The sequence below is a fragment of the Galeopterus variegatus genome, unplaced genomic scaffold (assembly GCF_000696425.1).
Source record: "Galeopterus variegatus unplaced genomic scaffold, G_variegatus-3.0.2 Scaffold12163, whole genome shotgun sequence".
In the NCBI taxonomy this organism is placed as follows: Eukaryota; Metazoa; Chordata; class Mammalia; order Dermoptera; family Cynocephalidae; genus Galeopterus; species Galeopterus variegatus.
Window position 1 is genome coordinate 38,556 of NW_007738274.1, and position 7,009 is coordinate 45,564.

Here is a 7,009-nt window from a genome sequence, read left to right on the forward strand (position 1 = left end):
GGCCTTGTGGAGACAGGAGCATGCTTCAAGGCTGCAACCTGCCAGGAACTTCATCTTGACTCATCTTCTAGGGTCAGGCTGAGTAAGAGGCAGCTGAAAGTGACTTGGCTCCCTTGCTCCAACTCAGAGGCCAAGGGTACACTGTTGCCTGACCCCACAGGACTCTGGAGGGGCTCAGTCTCAATTGGGGAGACAGCTTCCTTTGTTGCTTACCCAGATTCTGTGGTGGAGAGGTTAGGATACCAGTAGAAGAGACAAGAACATACTGTAGAATGAAGAGAAATAGCATAAAGCCTCACAAAGTCCCCCAGGCCCTGCACTGAGGCTCGTTCTGATGATCTGAGTGGACAATGGAATGACCTTAATCTGGGGTTCTAGCCACTTTTCTGCTAATGCCTGCCTGGCCCCCATCTGCTCCTTGCACCACATTGCTGTGACAACCGTGGAAGGAATAGGAAGCACCAAGACGAGGCTGCATCCTGTGCAGGTAACCAGAGCAAAGAAGCTGTGCTCTTGAGGTCAGGCCATTTGTTCTGCAGGGAAGCTCATATCAAGGCTGCAGACTTGTTTTGGATTGTTGGGTGGTACTTCACTGGCTCACAAAGGAGGCATTGTGCCCTGGTCTCCTCTGGGTACTGTGAAGTAGAAAGAGGAAGGTCCAAGTCTGAAGCTCTCTCCTATGGTGTAAATTACACAACCTTAGGGAACCAAGAGGTCAACTGAATCTGGTGGCCAGGGCAGTCCAGCTGCACCAGAAATAGGAGGAGGACGGGCAGGGGAGCTTCTTCACCTTCTTCCTGAGTGTACTTAGGAATCCCTTGGCCTTCCCAAATTCCAAATCCTCTATGTCCCTTGTTAAATAGTACACCTACTCCCTGCTCCCTGGAATGGTCACCTCTCACCCATAGATAATACAATGTGGACTGCCAGGCCTCCACCCTCATTAAAATGGAGGTCAGCAAGTGCTAAATAAGATAATAAAGACGCCTGAGTGCCTGACCAAGACTTTCTCCCTGATGGTGTCAGACCACCTGAAAATAGAATGAAATCAGTGGGAAAACTTTTGGGGAGAGTGGACAGTAATCTGAGGGGTTTCATGGGGAGAATCAGGTGCTCCAAAGCCAAGTGGAAACAAACGGGAGCAGAGCACTGTGGGAAGGAAAGGCCATTGTTCCCAATGTGTTTTGTTTGGGGTAACTGAGGCAGGAGCTGTTTGGGAGATGGTAATCACAAAAGGTGCCAGAGCTAGGCCCAGGCCTTAATCCTCCCTTGACAATTTGAGGAGACATGTCACTCAGGAGAATGTGTCTTCCTTGAGCCCCTTTCATGACACGAAGCCAGGGCTTCCAGCTGGGTGAGCTGGTTCTGTTCCTTGGGAGGAGCATCTTGGGTCAGTCATGTGAGATCAGAGCTGGGTGGGCATGGTATTGCTTCACTTCTACAGCTTTGTTTCTTAGTCAGGTAAAGGGGAAATTACTAAGTTTGTCCAACTTGCAGGAAGGGTGCAAGGGTTAATTAGGGCTTGTTATTTTCTTTGAAACAAATAGATGAAAGAAAGAATGAATAGCTTAACACAGGAATCCTATCTGTATGGTCAGTTTAAAGCCCTCCCCTTCCAGTGGTTCAGATCCTTATTCCTGATGCACTGATTTTGGGTTAATTAGGGCTTGTTATTTTCTTTGAAACAAATAGATGAAAGAAAGAATGAATAGCTTAACACAGGAATCCTATCTGTACGGTCAGTTTAAAGCCCTCCCCTTCCAGTGGTTCAGATCCTTATTCCTGATGCACTGATTTTGGCTCCACATAAGCTACAGAGCCAGATTCCACTTCTTGTCCTTTGTTTTTTTTCCTTTTGGTTTCTGTGACACTACACTTCCTGCTTCTCCTCTGCTCAAGCTCTGATTGCTGCAATGCCCTGGTCTCTATCTAGCCCTTCTTCATCCCCACACTCTCCCTAGTGATCTTAACCCCTTCTTGATCCCCACACTCTCCCTAGTGATCTTAACCCTTCTACATGCAAATGACACTCACATTTACACCTTCAGCTTTGACCTCTCCTAGAAATTAGACTCGCATTTCCAACTGCCCACTTGGTATTGCTATATGGATGTCTAATCAAACTTTACAAAACCCTACTTTCCCCCCAATGTCTTCCTTCCCTAATTTTCCTCCATCTGAGTCAATGGCAAAGCCATCCACCCAATTGCTCAAGACAGAAATTTAGGTGTCACCTTTGATTCTTTCTCTCCTATGCCACACCTAACCCATCCAGGAGTAATGTCCACTTTACCTCTACAACCTGCAATGAAACCTTCTTTTTCTCTCTGTTTCCACCATTGCTACTTGGTCTGAGCTGCCACCTCCTCTTGCCTGGCCCATTACAATATCCTGGTCCCCTGTCTCTGTACTTGTCCCCTATAATTCATTCCCCACCCAGCAGTCAGAATGATTCTTTAAAAACGTAAATTACATCACATCTCTTCCTTCTGAACATTCCCCGATGACTTCCCATCACACCCAGAATAAAATTCCAGCTCCCTCCCCTGGCTTCTGAAGAGCTGCACAACCTGTCTGCTGCCCACTCCCCCTGATGGCTTCTCTAGTCCCAGTAGCCTCCACCCACAGGGGACTTTTAGCAACTCTAGCACATCAGGGTTGTTTTGTCCTCAGAGCCTTTCCACTTGCTGTTCCCTCTGCCTGGAATACACTTTTTCCTGATCCAACACACTATTAAAATCAGCTTAAAGTTCACTTTTTTTCAGAACAGCCTTTTCTGACTGTTTTAAGTAGCCGTCAGTCATCCTGCATCACGTCATCCAGTACAAATGCTCTGCATAGCACCGACCTCCACCTGGAATTTTTTTCTTTGTTTGTTTTTGTCAGTATTTTACCCAATATAATGTGGGCTTCATGAGATCAGATACCTTGTCTCTCCTCTTCAATGCTCTGTCCCCAGTGCCTTTACCACGTCTGGCACATAATAGATTTTCAGTAAATATTTATAAAATAAATGAATATATATACTAGACACTGAAGATACAATATTAGCAATTTTACTTATCATAAGTAACAAGAGAGACTCCCAAGAGACAAAAAAAAAAAGAGTAATATGGATGAGGAGAATCTCTTTGTAATAAAAATCTCCCAACTCTGAATGAAAATTCTGTGACATTCTACACATATAGTAAATTCTATTTGACACATTTCTCAATTCTTATGTCCTCCTTCGGATTCAAGAGTTGTTTTCATTTAAGAATGCAGGAATACAGTGGTACTCTAGTTTGGAATAAAACGTATTCAGCTGGTTCTTCATAAATGCTGATTAGGAGGGATTTGAGGGTAGTATAGTTAAAGGAACACAACACAGCTCTTCCGTTCACCATGTGTGATCTTGGGTAAACCCTGAATTCTCTGGGCTTGCTTCCTCCTCTATTAACTGAATGGAATGAAGGGTGAGAAGGTGCCTCTGGTTCTAATAGTCACTATTCTTTGAAGGGATCTTCCCACTAATAGCTAACTAACATTGACTGACCGCCTACTTAATACCAGGTACAATGTTAAGAGTTTTATATGAATCATCTCAGTTAACCTTCACCACAGCTCTAGAGGTAAGTCTTTGGAGGGGGGTTGGTAATCTGGCCACGATCACAGCTTGTAGAAGATGGTACTGGGACTTGATTTTGTGCAGTGCCCGCTACCCCCATTGTCTCTCAACAGGACCCTCCTGGGTCCTGCCAGGGGTGCCTGAAAGGGATTCTGCCAAAACAGGTGTCTATATCATCTGTCCCTTGTAGGAGAGAATTGCCAAAAGCCATGGCTCCCAGTGCGGATTCTGTACCCCTGGCATTGTCATGAGCATGTACACCCTGCTCCGGAACCAGCCCGAGCCTACCATTGAGGAGATTGAGAATGCCTTCCAAGGTATGTGGCTTCATGCACAACTTGAGAGGCGGAATGGCAAATGGGGCCCTGTGGAGGTCAGGTCAGGGCCAGTATAAAAGCCAGGAATGGGTTAGGATGGGAGGGGCTACTCTTTGGAGGGAAGGCTCAGGCTACGCCAACGTAGTGGCTAAGATCTGTTGGAAAAGTAGCCCTCTCTTAGTTTGCAGACATGCTGGGATCACCTGACTTTGTGTTCATCTTCCTGAGGGTCTTCCCGCCCTCCCTCAGCAGTAAGGTGGGGCTGGCAATGGCTGGTTGGCACAAAAGGACATCATTTGGGAAACTCCAGAGACTAGTGATATGGCTTCTTTCCCTCTCAGTTTCCACCACAACAGGATTCTGCCTGGCAAAGATCACATATGGAAGGTGTTCAGGATTCAGTGCCATGGGCAGGGGCTGGCTTCCTGTTTTGCCTTCTATGAATGGGCCCAGGAGCCTGTACCATATGCCTATTTTTCTGAATTGAATAAAGAAGGCTCCCCATCCACTCACCATTTCACTCTATCATTTATTCAGGCACTATACAAGGTACACGGGACACAGGGATGAAAGACACAATCCCTTCTCTCAAGGAGTTTACACTCTGAAGGAGAAGATGGTTTATAATGTAGTGTGATATGCTCACTGATAAAGCTATGACTATGCACCTGTCTCAGTCTGGGCATTGTAGGAAGAATTTCTGGAGGGGGATGAAAGACACAATCCCTTCTCTCAAGGAGTTTACACTCTGAAGGAGAAGATGGTTTATAATGTAGTGTGATATGCTCGCTGATAAAGCTATGACTATGCACCTGTCTCAGTCTGGGCATTGTAGGAAGAATTTCTGGAGGAAGTCATGACAAATTTTCTGAAGTTAGGAGTATGAGGAGGAGGAGAGGCCTTCCAGGCGGAGGAAACAGAATACGAAAAGGCAGGGTGGTAAAGAGAGCACCGAACTGGGCTAGAGCAAAGTCACAAACCTCACCTGCCCTGGAGGCCTGAGCTGACATCGCGGCTTTTCCCTTGGCCTGCAGGAAACCTGTGCCGCTGCACAGGCTACAGACCCATCCTCCAGGGCTTCCGGACCTTCGCCAGGGTAAGTGGGGGCCCTAGAGCAGCAGTGGCCCTGCTCCTAAAGCAGCGACACTCAGAAATCACAGCTGGGAGGGATGACAAGGGCAACCTGTCAACAAAGAAGAATGATAAGATGGTCAGTTAGTGGGTCTTCCTGCTGGGGACATCTGGCGTGGGGAGTGGACTCCTACCAGTCTTATCCAGGGAGGGGCTCTTTTCAATAGCATGGGGACTTCCCTGCCATTGAAAGCCTGGAGACCCACTTCCTGGAAGAGGCACACTGCCCAGAGGCTAGCTTTCTCCAGTGCCTTCAGGCTTGGCAGCTTTTCCTTGGAGACTGGCAGGTGCTGAGCGTGGCATTTAGTAATGATTCAGCCTGGCTCAGCACTCGCGGTCTTCCCCTTTCCTTCTCCTGGCTGCCTTCTGCAGTTGGCACTCTGCTGGGCTTACGAAACTGATAATTAGATCTCCAGACAGTTTGTGAAGCCCTGCAGTGTTCATATAATTCTGGGTGAGAAGCCACAGCCAGGTGTGTGGGCGTTGATTACATAAACATAGACACACACCTGCCATCTGGCAAGGAGGACAGAGAGCTGGCCTCTACTTTCTTGGCTTCATCTCCCTGGGCTTTACCTGGTTCCTCAGCTGGTCAAGTTAATTCTGGCTCCAGTCAAACCATCCCATCATGATTTGATTCTCAGTCCAGGGGACAGTTACAGACTCATGTGATTTTCACTCACATTTTGAATTGGCGCATCACAAAAAGGAGTGTTATGTCCAAATAACCCAAGAAAGCGTGGTTGAAGATGGAGATGGGGCCTTATAAGAATGGAAAACACCACACCCTGGTGAATGCTGCTGGTGATTAAGTATTAGGAGGTATGAAATTGAACAAAAATGATTGAAAGCACAGATCAGAGTCTGCAGACCAGGGTTCAAATCCTATTCCATCACTTGATTGCTACATGACCTTCGGCAAGTTTTCTGGTTTCTAAAATGGTGATCATCATAATACCTACCTTATGGTGTTTGTAAAGATTAAGTACTTCTTATAAAGCTTTTAGAAAAATGCACATCGTAAGTATTCAATAAATGGCAACTATAAATTATGATGCTGACACATTTCTTCCATTGCCCACTATATGATCTTCATAAATTGTTCAGACTTCCCAGAGAACCAGGAATTGTTAATCTTCCCCTTATTTACTTCACAGGAGCCTGCTTAAAGAGATACAATCTAACCAGTCCTCATAGTTTCTCAAAAGAGAAGAGTTTTAGAGTACAGCAGATAATCGTACTCTGTCCCAGGGTCTGAGTTCTATCAACGTTGAAATGATTCCTGATTTCACTGTGCAGAAGAACCTCCCTCCATCCAGCCACCCAACAGTGTACAGCAGAATAAGGCTGAGAGCTCTGAGCAGCCAGAACGCCTGGCACACAGCAAGTGCACAGAAATTCATGCACACTGTTCATTGGAGGTCCCGAGACCTTTATTCTGAATATTTTACACACAGTTCTAACAACTTGGCTATCTAGTTTTCCTGTCCACAGCACACACTAGAAAAAGGTAAGGAGGGTCGGCTAGCGGTGGGCACACTGCTCACAGCAAGAATTGACAATGTCCATCCAGCAACAAGGAAGGAAATTGAGGAACCATAACAGTAGGCACAGGCAAGACTTCTGGTTTCCACTCAGGCATGTAAGGAGTTTAGAAGTCTTGTAAGAAGCTTAGAAGTCTTTATTCCATCCTAACAACAAGTAAGAAGTAGAGCAAAGTGAAAGATGAATGACTCTTTGATCCATCAGAGAAGTGAGGTCACGGGACAAACCATTGCCCCCCCAGCTTGGAGAAACAGACAGGCAGATATAGAGACTTATGACATACCAGAGAAGAAACATGTGAAAAGAGAACTCTGCAGGGACCTTTACCAGGGTAGGAAAACCTAAACAGTGGTTGGCAAATTATGGAGGCACAATGTGGACCAGCTTGAGAGAGCCAAACTCCAGGAGG

The 7,009-nt window shown here is 46.3% G+C and overlaps 1 long non-coding RNA gene across 1 annotated transcript; it reads left to right on the top strand.

Moving 5' to 3' along the window:
• The first annotated feature begins 402 nt into the window (after positions 1 to 402).
• On the top strand, positions 403 to 5,084 carry LOC103610963. Its single transcript, XR_552257.1, has 3 exons — positions 403 to 487; positions 3,798 to 3,924; positions 4,959 to 5,084. It is a non-coding gene; the product is annotated as an uncharacterized LOC103610963 (long non-coding RNA).
• Positions 5,085 to 7,009: the final 1,925 nt, after the last annotated feature.